General features: G+C 47.5%; 1 protein-coding gene across 4 annotated transcripts in view; it reads right to left on the bottom strand.

Moving 5' to 3' along the window:
• STS (steroid sulfatase) overlaps positions 1-21,313 on the bottom strand; it is a 254,228-nt gene that overhangs the window by 47,193 nt on the left and 185,722 nt on the right. The window lies entirely within an intron of this gene.

Genomic DNA, 21,313 nt, shown 5'->3' with positions numbered 1-21,313 from the left:
TTCTACAGTCTAGAGACCACTATAGTGGTCTCAGACTGTAGCCCTCTAGATTTTGCTAGGCAACTCACCGGCTTCCGTCGCATCCAGGGAGCCGTCCTCTTCTGCCGCACGCCGCCTGCAGATCTCCGTCGCCGCCCGCCGATCTCCGCCGCCCGCAGCCTCCGGATGGGTAAGTGATCTTCGGCACCACTCCTCTTCGTTTTCCCCATTCTGGCCTGCCTATTGTGGGTGGGCAGGACGGGGAAAACGAAAGTTAACCCCCCCCACTCCTGATCTGCTATTGGTGGTCGCGTCTAGACCACCAATAGCAGGGATAGGAGGGGTGGCACCCATGCCACCTCACTCCTATCGGTTGAGGGGGATCATGGGTGTCTTAGACACCCGCGATCCCCCTTATATTCCGCGTCACCGGGTCACCATAGACCTGGAATGACCCGGAATCGGCGCAAATCGCAAGTGTGAATTCACTTGCGATTTGCGCCGATCGCCAACATGGGGGGGGTCTAATGACCCCCCTGGGCATTTGCACGGGGTGCCTACTGATAGATATCAGCAGTCACCCCGGTCCGGTCCCCGCCCGGCACGCGGCGGGGACCGAAATTCCCACGGGCGTATGGATACGCTCTTCGTCCTTAAGTACCAGGACGCAAGGGCGTATGCATACGCCCTTCGTCCCCAACAGGTTAAGCGTACTGTAGCACATTTTTCTGCCCTTATAAGTGCATACCACATTCCTACATCTAAGTGGTGTACTATTTTGTGCCTGTTAATCTGTCAAGGGCATACATACTGTGAAAGGACAGCCAAAAGTTATCACCGGCTGGTGTTTTACTCCAATAAGTTTTTTTAAGTGTACTGTTGCGCATTTTTCTGCCCTGTTTGTTCCACCACAAATGGTCTGCTGGTTATATTAGTCTGTAGATGGTATAATACATACCCAGCAGTCCATCCCTAATAGTCTGAGAAAGAGTGCAATTTTGTGTTTAGTATACAGCTGCAGCACTGTTGTGTTCTGCTGGTGTTGTGCAAAAATACATTTTTTAAGCGTACTGTAGCGCATTTTTCTGCCCTCATAAGGGAATACCACATGCCTACATCTAAGTAGTGTACTATTTTGTACCTGTTAATCTGTCAAGGGCCTACATACTGTGAAACTACAGTCAAAAGTAATCACTGGCTGGTGTTTTACTCTAATACGTTTATTACATCTACATCTAAGTAGTGTACTATTTTAAACCTGTTACTCTCTCAAGGGCCTAGACACTATGAAAGTCCAGGCAAAAGTACTCTCCGGCTGGTGTTTTTACTGAGATACTTTTTTAAGTGTACTGTAGCGCATTTTCTGCCCTCATAAGTTCATACCACATACGTACACCTAAGTAGAGTACTATTTTGTGCCTGTTAATCTGTCAAGGGCCTAGATACTGTGAAAGTCCAGGCAAAAGTAATCACTGGCTGGTGTTTTCCTAAAATAAGTTTTTTAAGCTTACTGTACCACATTTTTCGTCCCTCATAAGTGCATACCACATAGCTATATCTAAGTAGTGTACTATTTTGTACCTGTTAATCTGTCAAGGGCCTAGATACTGTGAAATGACAGGCAAAAGTACACAACTGCTGCTGTTCTAGACAAATATTGTTTTAAGCGTAGTGAAGCGCATTGTACTCCCCTCATATACACACTAAATATGCCAGGCAGAGAAGTGCCAGGACATGCACAGAGGAGTGGCAGAGGCCTAAATTAATCAGGCAGAGGTTGCAGCAGACTAGGGGCGAGTGGCAGCAGGAGTCACAGCGAGAGGACTGAGCTCCCGGTATCAGCTAGCGGTCGTGTCTCAACCAGCAACCCATCTGCCGTCATCGATTGGTTAACACGGTCATCCACTTCCTCACAAGTGACATCTGACAACCCCCAGTCAACAGTCGGTGGGTTCCTCAGACACAACCCTCAGTTGGCATGGCCCGGGAGCAGTCCCTGTCCTCCCATTGCCTCTGTCCTATGCTGTTCCCTCCCCTAAAGAAGTATCTTATGCTGTGGGTTCAGCTCCACTATTCAGTGAGGACGATGTAATAGAGGAAAGTCAGCAGCTACTTCCCATTCAAGAAGTGGAGGAGACATCCGCTACTTTCTCCGCTAGGCGTGATGAAGAGAGTGACATGAGAGGCGGTGTTGCCAGGGTTTAGCGTCCTGAAGATGACACTGTTGAGGAACCTGAGGAGGACATCAGTGATGTGCAGACACTTGATGATGATGAAGCCGATCGTAATTGGGAGACGGGAGCAGAAGGGGTGTCATCATCATCAGGAGAAGAAAGTCGCAGGTTGCCCGTGAGGCAAGGTGGTAGCATGGTTGGCAGTCAGCATGGTGGCAGAAGTGGAAATTATGGAGCCAAACATGCGCAGGGGAGACCACCTGCTTTGCAGCAGCCTACCTTTCCGGGAGGTAGTAGAATAGGGGTTCCTGGAGGCAGCAGCAGTAGCAGTAAATTAGTGCGGACTGTTGGTGGGAAAATCAGCTACTCGGCGTTGTGACAGTTTTTCATCAAGCATCCGAAGAAGGTTCACATAGCCACATGCAAGATATGTCGGCAGAAGGTGAAGCAAGGACAGGGTCCATTTGTTGGCACCACGGCCCTGCGTCAACATATGCTTCACCCCCATAAAGCGGCCTGGGAGACCCGTGGCTCCGATGCAGTAGTCCAGCCTGTTGCATCACCCAGTGGCACGCCGCTCCCTCTTTCAGCCAGCCAAGGCTCCACCACCTCAGACCAAGAGAGCTGTGTGTCATACCCTACTTCTGTCACTCAAGATGCTCCTGCCCCTCCTACTTTCAGTCAGCCATGCCGCCAACAATCCATCGGCGAAGCCATGTCGAGGAGACAACAGTATGCGCCCACTCATCCAATGGTGCAGAAGCTGAATGTGCTCCTGTCCAAGTTGCTGGTGCTGCAGTCCCTCTCTTTTCAAGTGGTGGACTCTGCACCTTTCAGAGAACTGATGGCTTGTGCTGAGCCAAGGTTGGAGTGCCAAGCCGTCATTTCTTTGCGAAGAGGGCAGTACCAGCCCTTCATAATTTTGAAGGAAGAGAAGATAAGCTAGTCCTTGAGCCTGTCGGTGTGTAACAAAGTTCACGGCAATGCCTACGTCTGGAGCTGTAGCTATGGTCAGGGACAATACATGTCCTTTACGGCTCACTGGGTGAATGTGGTTCCTGCACAGCAACAACACCAACTTGGACAGGTCATGCCGCTTCCTGCTCCACGCTCTCAGGCCGTTGGTCCTATGACAGTGTGTGACTCCGCCTCCTCATCCTCCACCATGTCCTCAGTCTCCAATGCCAAGACAATTCTCAGTGGCCCTTAAGCATACCATGTGTGCAGGGCACAGCGGTGTCACGCAGTTCTTCACATGGTTTGCCTTGGCAAACGGAGTCACACAGTGGAGAAACTGCTAAAATTCATTCGTAAAGAAATCGGAGCATGGATTACTCCATGAAAAATGGAAATGGGAACCATGGTGACTGACAACGGGAAGAACATCTTGCATGCGCTGCGACTGGAAAGGCTGAGACATGCCCCCTGCATGGCACACGTGTTCAACCAGGTTGTGAAGCGGTTCCTGAAGCGTTCCCCCCATTTGCAACACATTCTAACAATGGGCAGGAAACTTTGCATGCACTTCAGCCAAGACTATATGAACAGAGAAAAGCCATCACAGATTTCTTGATAATCCAAGCGGATAGGGGTACTCCCCTGTGTAATTTCAATGTGAACCAGTGGCAGCTCATACATGACACCTGCCGTTTGCGCAGGCCCTTTGAGGAAGCCACATTATTAGTAAGTCGCCAGGATAACGAGATGAATTATGTAATTCCACTGCTTCAATTCTTACAACACGTGTTGGAAACAATGGCTGATCAGGGCACTGGAGACATGGCGCCTACATCTCACGGCCACATGAGCCCTGTGGGGGCTGAACTGGAGGAGGAGGAGGAGGGGGAGGGGCACAGTGGAGCACAGTTTAGGTTTTGCCAAAAGAGGCGGAGACAGGAGAGGAGGAGCAGGAGCAGCCAGAGGAGCTATAGGGTTATGAGGAAAGCGAGACAAAGGACCCAGACAAACCGTATGCAGTGGAGATGGAGGCAGGGAGTCCTTCCAAGTCACTTGCACAAATGGCACAATGCATGCTCACTTGCTTGCGTAGTGACAGACGAGTTGTCACCATTCGGCAGCGGGATGCCTTTTCGATCTCCACCTTATTGGACCCTCGCTACCGCCACAAAATACGGGCCTTTTTTACACCCACTGAGAGGGAGAACAAAGTGACCTACTACAGAGGCATCCTATGTAGTCAGTTAACCGATGCCTACCGGCGCCATCGTCCATCCTCTCGCAGGTCTGAATCGGGGGGGGGATGGGGGGGCTGCGCTCACCTTCCACTGCCATGGCTGCTGGGGAGGGGTGGGGTGGAAGAAGCAGTACCAGCTCCATCAGCAGCAGCCTGAGTCTACAGTCGCTGATGAGTAGCTTTCTTCACCTGCATAGTGAAGCAACTCATCAGCAGCAGGTACACCTGGAGCAGGACCTGACCATGCCAACACACCTTGAAGATCCGCTGGACTTCTGGGCAGCCAAACTTGATTTATGGCTGCAACTAGTAGAGTTTGCCATCAGAGCGGGTGTTTAGCGGGTGTTTAGTGCGGCGGGGGCCATAGTCACACCAAGGAGAACTCGTCCGTCCACGAAAAATGTGAAAAGACTGAACTTTGTGAAGATGAATCAGGCATGGATAGCCAGAATTTCCAACCACCAATTCCTGATGCATGAGAGTAGATTGACCATGGTGCCACACCAACACTTCACAAATATACATAGTGCCAAACAGATTTAAGGCGCTGCTCCCCATTCAAAAACATTCCTCCGCATCAGACCTTTTTTCACCCAACTTCGTCACCGGGTACTGGTATTGGCACCCACCGCACCACTCTGTCACCGGGTCACTTTCAGGGCTCCTGATGCTGCTGCTGCCACCTCCAGGCTGTGCGATTCAGCCACTATATGATCTTTTCATGCTTCAGCCACCTCCAGGTTGTGCAATTCAGCCACTATATGGTCTCCTCATGCTTCAGCCACCTCCAGGCTGTGTCATTCAGACATTATATTGTCTCCTCATGCTTCAGCCAACTCCAGACTAAGCCATTCAGACACTATATGGTCTTCTCATGCTTCAGCCACCTCCAGGCTGTGCCATTCAGACACTATATGGTCTCCTCATGCTTCAGACAACTCCAGGCTGTGCCATTAAGCCACTATATGGCATTTTCATGCTGCCACAAACTCCAGGCTGTGCCATTGAGACCATATATGGTCTCCTTATGCTTCAGCCACCTCCAGGCTGTGTCATTCACCCAATATATGGTTTACTGATGCTGCTGGGCCAGGACCTGGAACTAAAAAAATTTATGGTAGCACTAGCTACCATGAATCTTCAATTTAAGTTTCCAAATTCATATTTTAATCTTAGGTATTGTGAAGCCCTAGTGTCTACTCAGCAATGTGATTCAGCAATGATATGGTCTCTTCATGCTGCCAAAACCTCCACACTGTGTCATTCAGCCACTATATGGCCTCCTCATGCTGCCAACACCTCCACGCTGCGTCATTCAGCCACTAATTGGTCTCCCCATGCTTCAGCCACATCCAAGCAGTGTTATTCAGCAACTATATGGTCTCCTCATGCTGCCAAAACCACCATGCTGAGTCATTTAGCCACTAAATGGTCTCATCATGCTGCCAACACCTCCACGCTGTGTCATTCAGCCACTATATGGTCTCCCCATGCTGCCAACACGTCCACGCTGTGTCATTCAGTCACTATATGGTCTCCTCATACTGATGCCACCTCAAGGCTCTGTCATTGTGCCACTCTGGTGCAGTGACTCTAAAAGTGATGCCTGTAATCTGCATGTTATTCTGAATAACAGTATTATTTCAAAACCCCAGCACACTCCACATGCGTGTTAGAACAAAGCAAAGTGTTCTAAACCCCTATTGAGGCTCTCTGTAGGCCAGAAATAGCTGTTTTTAACATAGATTCGCCGCAAATAAATTCAACCTGAAACAAATTTTTTCTGGAAAATTCGGCGAATCGGCCAAATCAAAATTTTTAAAAGTTCGCTCTTGTCTAGCAATAATGTTTCTTTAAATAGACATTTGTTTGTGTCTTGTTTGATTTTATTCTCCTAGTAGGCTATTGTACATGACAGAATATAAAGGTTATAGGCTCTTGTGCTAAGTAACATTTAAGATCTTAAATAAAACCGTTCTTGATAGTATCACGGCTGTTATGGAAGCAAATAAAAGCATCCTACACAGAAAACTGATTGCAAAGATTGTCCAACTCTAATCCATATGACAGTCAACATGTCATGATTGCTCTTGGCCTTTTTCACAAATGGACATTCATATAGTTGAGTTTTTGGAAAGGACAGTGTGTTAGGAACTGTCACTGTCACCAAAGAATAAAATGTACAAAAAAGACACTTTGTATGAATTGAAAGCACAATATTTCCAGACAGCATAATTGGAGCAAAGAACCTAACAATCATTTTAGACAGCCATAGCATTTTCTGTTGGGAAAACCAAGGGTACTGTTAATAAAGCATGTGTTAAATAATGGGCTTTTATGCTGCAACGTTGTAAAAGAATAACATTAGAATTAGAGATGAGCGAATCAAAGCTGACTAATCCGAATTCATTACGAATCTATATATATATTTATATATATATATATATATATATATATATATATATATATATAAAGCTCAACGTGTGTGTGTATGTATGTTTGTATGTATGTATGTGTGTATGTTCCAGCATCACGTCCAAACGGCTAAAGATATTAACATGAAACTTGGCACACATGTTACTTATATGTCAACAACAAACATAGGATAGGTAATTTAACCCTTACTCACCCCCATTTGCCAGGGGCGGGGTTTATGTTTAAAGTCCCATACAAGTCTATGGGAAATATATGTTACATAGTAACATAGTTAATACGGTCAAAAAAAGACATATGTCCATCAAGTTCAACCAGTGTCCATCAAGTTCAAGTTACGGCATAACTTCCAAACCGCTGGAGATATTTTGATAATACTATAGGATAGTTCATTTAACCCTTAGCTACCCCCATTTGAGAGGGTCAGGGTTTTTGTTTAAAGTCCCATGCAAATCAATGGGAAACGTATGTTCCCACATAACTTCAGTACGGCTGGAGATATTTCAATACCTGGTACACATATTACAGGTCTGGATAGGAGGTCGAGATAGGAGGTCAAGATAGGAGGTCGACATAGGAGGTCGAGATAGGAGGTCGCGATAGGAGGTCAAGATAGGAGGTAGGGATAAGAGGTCGAGATATGAGGATGGGATAGGAGGACGGGATAGGAGGTCGGGATAGGAGGTCGGGATAGGAGGTCGGGATAGGAGTTCGGGAAAGGAGGTCGGGATAGGAGGTCAGGATAGAAGGTCGAGATAGGAGGTTGAGATATGAGGATGGGATAGGAGGTCAGGATAGGAGGTCGGGATAGGAGGATGGGATAGGAGGTCGGGATAGGAGGTCCAGATAGGCGGTCCAGATAGGAGGTCGAATTAGGAGGAAGGGATAGGAGGTCGGGATAGGAGGTCGAGATAGGAGGACGGGATAGGTCGAGATAGGAGGTCGAGATAGGAAGTCGCGATAGGAGGTCAAGATAGGAGGTAGGGATAGGAGGTTGAGATATGAGGATGGGATAGGAGGACGGGATAGGAGGTCGGGATAGGAGGTCGGGATAGGAGGTCGGGATAGGAGGTCGGGAAAGGAGGTCGGGATAGGAGGTCCGGATAGAAGGTCGAGATAGGAGGTTGAGATATAAGGATGGGATAGGAGGTCGGGATAGGAGGTCGGGATAGGAGGATGGGATAGGAGGTCGGGATAGGAGGTCCAGATAGGCGGTCCAGATAGGAGGTCGAAATAGGAGGAAGGGATAGGAGGTCGGGATAGGAGGTCGAGATAGGAGGACGGGATAGGTCGAGATAGGAGGTTGAGATAGAAGGTCAAGATAGGAGGTCGAGATAGGAGGATGGGATAGGAGGTCAAGATAGGACGGCATGGGAGGTAGAGATAGGAGGATGGGATAGGAGGGGATGGATAGGAGGTCGGGATAGGAGGTCGAGATAGGAGGACGGGATGGGAGGTCAGGAAAGGAGGTCAGGAAAGGAGGTCGAGATAGGAGGATGGGATATGAGGACGGGATGGGAGGTCGGGATAGGAGGACGGGATAGGAGGTCGGGATCGGAGGTCGGGATAGGAGGACAGGATAGGAGGATGGGATAGGAGGTCGGGATAGGAGGTCGAGATGAGAGGTCGAGATAGGAGGTCGAGATTGGAGGACGGGATAGGAGGACGGGATAGGAGGTCGGGATAGGAGGATGGGATAGGAGGATGGGATAGGAGGTCGGGATAGGAGGTCGTGGTATGAGGACGGGATATGAGGACAGGATATGGGGTTGGGATATGACAACAATATATGGGGATGGGATAAGAAGTCAAAAGCTTCCTCCTTTGTTGATTTTCCTCCCCAACAAGGATTAGGAAGGAAAAAACGGGCAACGCCGGGTATTCAGCTAGTTTCATATAAAATTTGATTCGCAACGAATGCAAATATCACTTCTATAGCGAAATTACATAATTAAACTCCATTTAGTGCAGTCCAGGATCCAGGGCACATGTTAAACTCTCAAGGGCCTTGATACTGTGACATGCCAGGGAAAAGTAATCACCGGCTGGTGTTTTACTAAAATAAAATTTTTTTCAGTGTACTGTGGTGCATTCTTTTGCCCTCATAAGTGCATACCATATACCTACATCTAAGCAGCGTACTATTTTGTAGTTGTTAATCTGTCAAGGGCCTAGATACTGTGAAAGTACAGTCAAAAGTAATTAACGGCTGGTGTTTTACCAAAATAAGTTTTTTTAAGCGTACTGTAGCACATTTTTCTGCCCTCATAATTGCATACCACATACGTACATCTAAGTAGTGTACCATTTTTTACCTGGTAATCTGTCAAGGGCCTAGATACTGTGAAAGGATGGCCAGTAGTACACACCCGCTGCGGTTCTAGACAAATACTGATTTAAGCGTAGTGAAGCGTATTGTACTCTCCTTATAAACGCAATAAGTATGTCAGGCACAGTAGTGCCAGGATGTGCACAGAGGAGTGGCAGATGTCTAAATTCATCAGGTGCAGGCCAAGGTCAAAGCAGAGGGGCGTGTGGCAGCCGGAGACGCAGCGAGAGGTCTGAGCTCCAAGTGTCAGCTAGCAGTCGTGTCTAGACCAGCAATCCAGCAGCCGTGATTGATCGTTTCACTCGATCATCCACTTTATCCCAAGTGACATCCGACACTTCCAGTCAATAGTCGGTGGGTCCCTCAGACTCAACCCTCAGTTTGCATGGCCCTCATGTGGCTCCTGCCACCTCCAGACACTGTCATTGTGCTGCTCTATGGTCTCCTCCTGCTAATGCTTCCACCTCCAAGCTCTGTCATTGTGCCGCCATATGGTCTCCTCATGCTGATGCTGCCACCTCCAGGTTCTCTCATTCTGTTCTATGGTCTCCTCATGCTAATGCTACCACCTCCATGCTCTGTTATTGTGCCACGATATGGTCTCCTCATGCTGATGCTACCACCTCCAGGCACTGTCATTGTGCCACCATATGGTCTCCTCATGCTGATGCTCCCACCTCCCTCCAGGCACTGTCATTGTGCCACCATATGGTCTCTTCATGCTGATTCTGCCACCTCCAGGCTGTCTAATTGTGCTGCTCTATGGTCTCATCATGCTGATGCTACCACCTCCAGGCTCTCTCATTGGGCTGCCATGGATACTGCAAAACATAATTAAGAAATTCCTCTCCATTAGACCACAAGTAAGTATTGAGGATATGCATTAAGTAAAACGTAACTTTTCTTAGGATAAAATGCATGGACCCAATTATTTTTATTTTTTTAAATCTAACAATCTATCTAAGGAAAGGTGTGCAAAAAACACCATGTACCACCAGTACTACCAAGTATATATGCGATGCAAAGATCTCTAAAAGGTGGAAGGGAACAACGTATGGTCTATTGTAACAGGTGTGGGTAAAAACTTCCCCTGTAAGGCCCTACTCTCCCACTATTGATTCCCTTCTTGGCAAGTGTTACTCGTCCTAAAAAGGGCAGCCCTACACAGTAACCTCTCTCTATTTTTAACTAAAAACGATCAGAAATGGTAGTGTTTTTCGGTGGAAATAGGGAGAGGTTACTGTGTGGGGCCGCCCTTTTTAGGACGAGTAACACTTGCCAATAAGGGAATTAATAGTGCGAAAGTAGGGCCTTACAGGGGAATTTTTTACCCACACTTGTTACAATAGACCATATGTTGTTCCCTTCCACCTTTTAGAGGTATTTGCATCGCATAAATACTTGGTGGCACATGGTGTTTTTTGCACACCTTTCCTTTTGTTAGATTTTAAAATAAATTTGGGTCTATATATTTTATCCTAAGAAAAGTTAAGTTTTACATAATGCATATCCTCAATACTTACTTGTGCACACCAATACTTTGACAAAAAATTTTTTTTTCTTCTGCCTACCTGCCTCAGCTACTATTCTGATCCTTCCACTTGCCTGATGCCACAAATCTGATGCCAAGTTCTCCTTCTTTCACTCACCTTTGTCACTGGGTACTTGTATTGCCACCCACCACACCACTCTGTCACCGGGTCACTTTTAGGACTCCTGATGCTGCTGTCACCTCCAGGCTGTCTCAGCCACTATATGGTCTCCATGCTTCAGCCACCTCCAGGCTGTTCCATTCAGACACTATATGGTCTCCTCATGCTTTACCACCTTCAGGCTGTGCCATTCCGCCATTATATGGTCTCCTCATGCTTCAGCCAACTCCAAGCTGTGCCATTCCGCCACTATATGGTTTCCTCATGCTTCACCACCTCCAGGCTGTGCCATTAGGCCACTATATGGTCTCCCCATACTGCCACAAACTTCAGGTTGTGCCATTCCGCCACTATATGGTCTCACCATGCTGCCACAAACTTCAGGCTGTGCCATTCCGCCACTATATGGTTTCCTCATGCTTCACCACCTCCAGGCTGTGCCATTAAGCCACTATATGGTCTCCTCATGATTCAGCCAACTCCAGGCTGTGCCATTCAGACACTATATACTGCCACAAACTCCAGGCTGTGCCATTAAGCCACTATATGATCTACTCATGCTACTGCCAACTCCAGGCTGTGCCATTTAGCCACTAAATGGTCTCTTCATGCGTCAGCCAACTCCAGGCTTTGTCATTCAGCCACTATACGGTCTCCCCATGCTGCCACAAGCTCCAGGCGGTCATTAAGCCACTATATGTGTCTCCTCATACTGATGCCACCTCCAGGCTCTGTCATTGTGCCGCCATGTGACATGTAACTCCTTGTTAGATTTGGTCTTTTGTAACCACACACCAGGGCCTGGGACATTAGAACTTGGGAGTGTAATCTTAAATTTCAATTTCAAAATCTTAAATTTCAGTTTAAAAAAATCGATGTAATCTTTTCAAGACTGAGGCCCTAAGGTTGTCAACATCTTATAGTAGCTGTGGAATTACCACAAGAATCCAGTGAAACAGGTTGGAGCGATCACAATGAACCATTACCGATTAAATGAAACATTTGCAGTTCCACAGAAGAGTAAGACAGTGGGAGGGGGGGCGGAGGCGGTGAGAGGCAGGGGCTAGAACAGGTGGTAGCTCGCCTCACGGCGAACTGCCAGCTCGATGCTCACCAGAATGGGTACTCAAAAAACTGTAAATAAATTCAAATTAAGTTTAAGAAAAATTACAGAAAAAAATCTATCTACCCTCTTCAATTTTGATGCCATATGTTCTCCCTGCTGCCACATTCAGACACTCTGCCGCAGTGATTCTAATAGCGATGCCTGTAATCTGTTATACTGAATAACAGTATTATTTTACTAACACGGCACACTCCATATGCGTGTTAGAACAAAGCAAACTGTTCTACACTCCTATAAAGGCTCTCTGTAGCCAGAAATAGCTGTTTTTAATACAGATTCGCCATATTCGGAAAATTGGCCAAATAAAATTTTTCTAAAGTTCGCTCATCTCTAATTAGAATACATTTATTTTAATATAAATGATAACATAAGACTGTATTATCTGGACTGGATTTGTATTTATCAGCTGATCTGGTGTAAACAGCAGGAATAAGTAGATTATACAGAAACCTGAAGAAGGACCTAGGGCAAGACATTGGAGTAAAGGATCAATAAAAAAAAAATTGTTAATCCCCTGCTGATTTTTTCCATTTGCCAACTGTAAGTAATGATCACTCTATGATTTTAATTGTAGGTTTATTTTAACATTGGGATACAGAATAGCAAAAAATAAATAAATCCCAGAAGCAAACTTTTTAAAAGTAATTAACTGATTTACATTTTACTCCGTGAAATAAGTTTTTGATCCCCCTATTGAAGGGGTATTACGGGTTTATACATCTTATCCCCTATCCAAAGGATAGGGGATGAGATGTATGATCGCAGGGGTCCCGTCGCTGAGGACCCCCGCAATCTAGGTGCAGCCCCCAGCATTCAGTGTCGGGCGCTGCCTCCGATACAGGGACGTGACATCACGGCCCCCGCCCCCTCCATTCATGTCTATGGGAGGGGATGTGACAGCCCAGAATAAACTCAGAATATCCCTTTAATAGGTAACAAGATAGGATTAGGAACACTCACTTTAAGGGAGTGCCCCTAATCTTGGTTTGTCATCTGTATAAAAGATACCTGTCCACAGAAGCAATTAATAAATCAGATTCCAAACTCTCCACCATGGTCAAGACCAAACAGCTGTCCAAGGATGTCAGGGACAAGATTATAGAACTAAACAAGGCTGAAATCGGCTACAAGACCATCACGGAGTAGCTTGGTGAAAAGTTTACCACAGTTTGTGTGACCCGAAATTCACAGTCAATCAGTGGCTCCTGAAGTTTTAGTGATCATGAGAACCATGATGAATTAGCCCAGAACTACATGGGAAGATCAATGATCTCAAAGCAGCTGGGACCTTGGTCACCAAGAAAACAGTTGGTAGCCACAAAGCCATGAACGATTGCAATTTGCCATTGAGCATCTGAAGCAATTGCAGTGCGTAACCAGTTGCTTTGTTGTTGACTATAGACCCAACTGCCTTTAGATTCTTGAGAAGATCCTCCCGTGTAGTCCTGGGCTGAATTCTGACCATTCTCATGACTTGTGTAAACTTTTAGGGTAGGTTCACACTGTGTATTTGTTTCTGTTTAACATACTGTATACATGTTTTACTTTTGAAAAAATATATATATGTGTTAACAGATGCTAAAAATAGATGTTGCTGTATAGCACTTTTTACTGAAATACACTGTAAAAAAACGGACTGCAACAAAAAAAAGTTATTTTCTTTTTTTTAATGAATACAACATCATAGTTGACTATGTTTTTATATACAGCACAATTTAAAGTACTGTAATGAAAACAGTGAAATGGAGGTAAAATCACACTTATCTGGATTAGAGATGTCGCGAATTGTTTGCCGGCGAACAGGTCCCGGCGAATTTAGCATGTTCGCGTTCGCATCGCCGGGCGAACATATGTGAAGTTCGATATGCCCCCTATACTTGCAGTAAACTTTGACCCTGTGAGTCAGAGTCAGCAGACACATTACAGCCAATCAGCAGCAGTCCCTCCCTTCCAGACCCTCCTACCTCTTGCATGGACGCCATTTTACCCTCATTCAGCATGCTGCAGGCTTAGGAAGTGGAGGGTCAGAGAAGCTGCTCCTGCTGTATAGGGAAAGCGATAGCTAGGTAGCTGCTAGGTGGTGTATTCAGGGTCCAGTTTACTTCTAAAGCACTAGTGTAACATCTGCTTTAAGGACAGCACCCAAAAAAGCCCTTTTTAGGGCTGAAAAATATCAGTCCGTGTGTCTTGCAACAGCTGGAGGCACCCTGGTTGGGAGGGAACCGCTGGTTAAAAGGGGTATTCCAGAATCAAACTTAAGTTCCTTCAAGCAATTAATTACTACAGTATTCAAAGGGCTGAAAGATATCAGTCCGTGTGTTTTGCAACAGCTGGAGGCACCCTGGTTGGGGACCACTGCATAAAAGGGGAACTCCGCTGGCAAGCCTTTTTCTTTAAAGCAACTAACTACTACAGTATTCAAAGGGCTGAAATATATCAATCCGTGTGTTTTGCAACAGCTGGAGGCACCCTGGTTGGGGACCACTGTATAAAAGGGGAAGTCCGCTTGCAAGCTTTTTTTTCTTTAAAACAACTAACTACTACAGTATTCAAAGGGCTGAAATATATCAGTCCGTGTGTTTTGCAACAGCTGGAGGCACCCTGGTTGGGGACCACTGCTTAAAAGGGGAACTCCGCTGGCAAGCTTTTTTGCTCATTGTCACACTAGTGCAAATCACATTTGTTGTGACAGTTGTGCAAATTAAAAAAAATACCTTTTTTGGCTGTTAAATAAAATCAGTCGTCACTGTCAGTTGATGTCACAGTTGCCATTTTTTTTTGCCTGCAGGGCAAATTGTGTCACCCTAGTGCAAATCACATTAGGTGTGACAGTTGTGCAAATTAAAAAAAATAATACCTTTTTTGGCTGTTAAATAAAACCAGTTGTCACTGTCAGTTCACGTCACAGTTGCCAGTTTTTTTCCCTGCAGGGCAAATTGTGTCACTCTAGTGCAAATCACATTAGGTGTGACAGTTGTGCAAATTAAAAAAAAATACCTTTTTTGGCTGTTAAATAAAACCAGTCATCACTGTCAGTTCATGTCACAGTTGCCAGTTTTGTTGCCTGCAGGGCAAATTGTGTCACCCTAGTGCAAATCACATTAGGTGTGACAGTTGTGCAAATTAAAAAAAAATACCTTTTTTGGCTGTTAAATAAAACCAGTCATCACTGTCAGTTCATGTCACAGTTGTCAGTTTTGTTGCCTGCAGGGCAAATTGTGTCACCCTAGTGCAAATCACATGAGGTGTGACAGTTGCGCAAATTTAAAAAAAAAACCTTTTTTGGCTGTTAAATAAAACCAGTCGTCACTGTCAGTTCACGTCACAGTTGCCAGTTTTGTTGCCTGCAGGGCAAATTGTGTCACCCTAGTGCAAATCACATTAGGTGTGACAGTTGTGCAAATTTAAAAATATATCTTTTTTGGCTGTTAAATAAAACCAGTCATCACTGTCAGTTCACGTCAAAGTTACCAGTTTTTTTGCCTGCATGGAAAATTGTGTCACCCGAGTGCAAATCACATTAGGTGTGACAGTTGTGCAAATTTAAAAAAAATACCTTTTTTGGCTGTTAAATAAAACCAGTCGTCACTGTCAGTTCACGTCAAAGTTACCAGTTTTTTTGCCTGCAGAGCAAATTGTGTCACCCTAGTGCAAATCACATTAGGTGTGATAGTTGTGCCAATTTAAAAAAAAATACCTTTTTTGGCAGTTAAATAAAACCAGTCATCACTGTCAGTTCACGTCAAAGTTACCAGTTTTTTTGCCTGCATGGCAAATTGTGTCCCCCTAGTGCAAATCACATTAGGTGTGACAGTTGTGCAAATAAAAAAAAAATACATTTTTTGGCTGTTAAATAAAACCAGTCGTCACTGTCAGTTCACGTCAAAGTTACCAGTTTTTTTTGCCTGCAGGTCAAATTGTGTCACCCTAGTGCAAATCACATTTGCAAATTTATGCAAATTTAACAAAAAAAATGACAGGCAGAGGAAGGCTACCCCGCAGAGGCCGTCGTGGTGCTGGGATTCCCTTTGGCCCTAGAATGGCCATTGTTCAGAGGCCACGTACCCTGAACCCCTAAAGTTCTGAGGACTTAGTTGACTGGCTATCACAAGACACCCAATCTACTACAGCTTCTGCTCAGAACCTTGATGCACCATCCTTCTCCTCCTCTAGCTTAGCTTCGGGCACCTCTCATGCTACCACTTGCCCGCCTGCCGCCACCACCAACACTAGCACCACAGCAGCTTTACTTGATCCGTCAGAGGAGTTGTCACGATGCCGGCTGGCAGGTAGTGGACCCTCTGTGCCAGAGAGGGATAGGCGTGGACCGTGCTAGTGGACCGGTTCTAAGCCACTACTGGTATTCACCAGAGCCCGCCGCAAAGCGGGATGGTCTTGCTGCGGCGGTAGTGACCAGGTCGTATCCACTAGCAACGGCTCACCTCTCTGGCTGCTGAAGATAGGCGCGGTACAAGGGAGTAGGCAGAAGCAAGGTCGGACGTAGCAGAAGGTCGGGGCAGGCAGCAAGGATCGTAGTCAGGGGCAACGGCAGAAGGTCTGGAAACACTGGCAAGGGACACACAAGGAACGCTTTCACTGGCACTAAGGCAACAAGATCCGGCAAGGGAGTGCAAGGGAAGTGAGGTAATATAGGGAAGTGCACAGGTGATAACCCTAATTGGAACCACTGCGCCAATCAGCGGCGCAGTGGCCCTTTAAATCGCAGAGACCCGGCGCGCGCGCGCCCTAGGGAGCGGGGCCGCGCGCGCCGGGACAGAACAGACGGGGAACGAGTCAGGTAGGGGAGCCGGGGTGCGCATCGCGAGCGGGCGCTACCCGCATCGCGAATCGCATCCCGGCTGGCAGCAGGATCGCAGCGCCCCGGGTCAGAGGACGTGACCGGGGCGCTGCAGCGGAGGGGGAGAAGCGAGCGCTCCGGGGAGGAGCGGGAACCCGGAGCGCTCGGCGTAACAGTACCCCCCCCCTTGGGTCTCCCCCTCTTCTTGGAGCCTGAGAACCTGAGGAGCAGACTTTTGTCAAGGATGTTGTCCTCAGGTTCCCAGGATCTCTCTTCAGGACCACAACCCTCCCAGTCTACTAAAAAAAAATTTTTCCCTCTGACCTTTTTGGCAGCCAAAATCTCCTTGACCGAGAAGACGTCCGAGGAGCCGGAAACAGGAGTGGGAGGAACAGATTTGGGAGAAAAACGGTTGAGGATGAGTGGTTTGAGAAGAGAGACGTGAAAGGCATTAGGGATACGAAGAGAAGGAGGAAGAAGAAGTTTATAAGAGACAGGATTAATTTGACACAAAATTTTGAAAGGACCAAGATAGCGTGGTCCCAACTTGTAGCTAGGGACACGGAAGCGGACATATTTAGCGGAGAGCCATACCTTGTCTCCAGGGGAAAAAACGGGGGGAGCTCTTCTTTTCTTATCCGCGAATCTCTTCATGCGTGAAGAAGTCTGTAAGAGAGAATTTTGGGTCTCTCTCCATATAATGGAAAGGTCACGAGAAATTTCATCCACAGCGGGCAGACCAGAGGGCAAGGGGGTAGGGAGGGGGGGAAGAGGGTGACGGCCGTACACCACGAAAAATGGGGATTTGGAGGAAGATTCAGAGACCCTGAAGTTATACGAGAATTCGGCCCATGGAAGGAGATCTGCCCAGTCATCCTGGCGGGAGGAAACAAAATGTCGCAAATAATCACCCAGGATCTGGTTAATTCTTTCTACTTGTCCATTGGACTGGGGATGATATGCAGAGGAAAAATTTAATTTAATCTTGAGTTGTTTACAGAGAGCTCTCCAGAATTTAGACACGAATTGGACCCCTCTATCCGAGACAATCTGCGTAGGCAACCCGTGAAGACGAAAAATGTGTACAAAAAATTGTTTAGCCAACTGAGGCGCAGAAGGAAGACCAGGAAGAGGGATGAAATGTGCCATTTTGGAGAATCGATCAACGACCACCCAAATAACGGTGTTGCCACGGGAAGGGGGTAAATCAGTAATAAAATCCATACCAATCAGAGACCAAGGCTGTTCGGGGACAGGCAGAGGATGAAGAAAACCAGCGGGCTTCTGGCGAGGAGTCTTATCCCGGGCACAGATAGTGCAGGCTCGCACAAAGTCCCCAACATCCGTCTCCAGAGTCGGCCACCAATAGAAGCGGGAGATGAGTTGCACAGATTTCTTGATGCCCGCATGACCTGCGAGATGGGAGGAGTGACCCCATTTGAGGATTCCGAGGCGTTGGCGTGGAGAAACAAAGGTCTTTCCTGGAGGAGTCTGCCTGATGGAGGCAGGAGAAGTGGAGATCAGGCAGTCAGGTGGAATGATGTGTTGCGGAGGGAGATCAACTTCTGAGGCATCCGAGGAACGAGAGAGAGCATCGGCCCTAATGTTCTTATCGGCAGGACGAAAGTGAATCTCAAAATTAAATCGGGCAAAGAACAGAGACCACCGGGCCTGGCGAGGATTCAGCCGTTGGGCCGACTGGAGGTAGGAGAGGTTCTTGTGGTCGGTGTAGATAATGACAGGAAATCTTGATCCCTCCAGCAGATGCCTCCATTCCTCAAGTGCTAATTTAATGGCTAGAAGCTCTCGATCCCCGATGGAGTAGTTCCTCTCCGCTGGAGAGAAGGTCCTAGAGAAAAAACCACAAGTGACAGCATGCCCGGAAGAGTTTTTTTGTAGAAGGACAGCTCCAGCTCCCACTGAGGAGGCATCAACCTCCAATAGGAAGGGTTTAGATGGGTCAGGTCTGGAGAGCACGGGAGCCGAAGAAAAGGCAGACTTGAGTCGTTTAAAGGAGTCCTCTGCTTGAGGAGGCCAAGACTTGGGATCAGCATTTTTCTTGGTTAAAGCCACGATAGGAGCCACAATGGTAGAAAAATGTGGAATAAATTGCCTGTAATAATTGGCGAACCCCAAAAAGCGTTGGATAGCACGGAGTCCGGAGGGGCGTGGCCAATTTAAGACGGCAGAGAGTTTGTCTGGATCCATCTGTAGTCCCTGGCCAGAGACCAAATATCCTAGAAAAGGAAGAGATTGGCATTCAAACAGACATTTCTCAATTTTGGCATAGAGTTGGTTGTCACGAAGTCTCTGAAGAACCATACGGACATGCTGGCGGTGTTCTTCTAGATTGGCAGAAAAAATTAGGATATCGTCCAGATATACCACAACACAGGAGTATAACAGATCACGAAAAATTTCATTGACAAAGTCTTGGAAGACGGCAGGGGCATTGCACAGTCCAAAGGGCATGACCAGATACTCAAAGTGTCCATCTCTGGTGTTAAATGCCGTTTTCCACTCGTCCCCCTCTCTGATGCGGATGAGGTTATAGGCGCCTCTTAAGTCCAATTTAGTGAAGATGTGGGCACCTTGGAGGCGATCAAAGAGTTCAGAGATGAGGGGTAAGGGGTAGCGGTTCTTAACCGTGATTTTATTAAGACCGCGGTAGTCAATGCAAGGACGTAGGGAGCCATCTTTTTTGGACACAAAGAAAAATCCGGCTCCGGCAGGAGAGGAGGATTTACGGATAAAGCCCTTTTTTAGATTCTCCTGGACGTATTCGGACATGGCAAGAGTCTCTGGGGCAGAGAGAGGATAAATTCTGCCCCGGGGTGGAGTAGTACCCGGGAGGAGGTCGATAGGGCAATCATAAGGCCTGTGAGGAGGTAGAGTCTCAGCTTGTTTTTTGCAGAAAACATCCGCGAAGTCCATATAGGCCTTAGGGAGACCGGTTACTGGAGGAACCACAGAGTTACGGCAAGGGTTATTGGGAACCGGTTTTAGACAGTTCTTGGAACAAGAGGACCCCCAACTCTTGATCTCCCCAGTGGACCAATCCAGGGTTGGGGAATGAAGTTGAAGCCAGGGAAGTCCAAGGAGAATCTCCGAGGTGCAATTGGGGAGGACCAAAAGTTCAATCCTCTCATGATGAGATCCGATGCTCATAAGAAGGGGCTCCGTGCGGAAACGTATGGCACAGTCCAATCTTTCATTATTTACACAATTGATGTAGAGGGGTCTGGCGAGACTGGTCACTGGGATGTTGAACCTGTTGACGAGAGAGGCCAAAATAAAATTTCCTGCAGATCCAGAGTCCAAGAAGGCCACTGTAGAGAAGGAGAAGGCAGAGGCAGACATCCGCACAGGCACAGTAAGACGTGGAGAAGCAGAGTAGACATCAAGGACTGTCTCACCTTTGTGCGGAGTCAGCGTACGTCTTTCCAGGCGGGGAGGACGGATAGGACAATCCCTCAGGAAGTGTTCGGTACTAGCACAGTACAGGCAGAGGTTCTCCATACGGCGTCGTGTCCTCTCTTGAGGTGTCAGGCGAGACCGGTCGACCTGCATAGCCTCCACGGCGGGAGGCACAGGAACAGATTGCAGGGTACCAGAGGAGAGAGGAGCCGAGGAGACGAAACGCCTCGTGCGAACAGAGTCCATATCTTGACGGAGTTCCTGACGCCTTTCAGAAAAACGCATGTCAATGCGAGTGGCTAGGTGAATAAGTTCATGTAGATTAGCAGGAATTTCTCGTGCGGCCAGAACATCTTTAATGTTGCTGGATAGGCCTTTTTTGAAGGTCGCGCAGAGGGCCTCATTATTCCAGGACAATTCTGAAGCAAGTGTACGGAATTGTACGGCATACTCGCCAACGGAAGAATTACCCTGGACCAGGTTCAACAGGGCAGTCTCAGCAGAAGAGGCTCGGGCAGGTTCCTCAAAGACACTTCGGATTTCCGAGAAGAAGGAGTGTACAGAGGCAGTGACGGGGTCATTGCGGTCCCAGAGCGGTGTGGCCCATGACAGGGCTTTTCCGGACAGAAGACTGACTACGAAAGCCACCTTAGACCTTTCAGTGGGAAACAGGTCCGACATCATCTCCAGATGCAGGGAACATTGGGAAAGGAAGCCACGGCAAAACTTAGAGTCCCCATCAAATTTATCCGGCAAGGATAAGCGTATCCCAGGAGCGGCCACTCGCTGCGGAGGAGGTGCAGGAGCTGGCGGAGGAGATGACTGCTGAAGCTGTGGTAGCAACTGTTGTAGCATAACGGTCAGTTGAGACAGCTGTTGGCCTTGTTGCGCAATCTGTTGTGACTGCTGGGCGACCACCGTGGTGAGGTCAGCGACAACTGGCAGAGGAACTTCAGCGGGATCCATGGCCGGATCTACTGTCACGATGCCGGCTGGCAGGTAGTGGACCCTCTGTGCCAGAGAGGGATAGGCGTGGACCGTGCTAGTGGACCGGTTCTAAGCCACTACTGGTATTCACCAGAGCCCGCCGCAAAGCGGGATGGTCTTGCTGCGGCGGTAGTGACCAGGTCGTATCCACTAGCAACGGCTCACCTCTCTGGCTGCTGAAGATAGGCGCGGTACAAGGGAGTAGGCAGAAGCAAGGTCGGACG

This window comes from Hyla sarda, chromosome 2, assembly GCF_029499605.1.
Source record: "Hyla sarda isolate aHylSar1 chromosome 2, aHylSar1.hap1, whole genome shotgun sequence".
NCBI classification, from domain to species: domain Eukaryota; kingdom Metazoa; phylum Chordata; class Amphibia; order Anura; family Hylidae; genus Hyla; species Hyla sarda.
The sequence above is the reverse complement of the archived record's forward strand: the minus strand, read 5'-3'. Positions and strand labels throughout refer to the sequence as shown.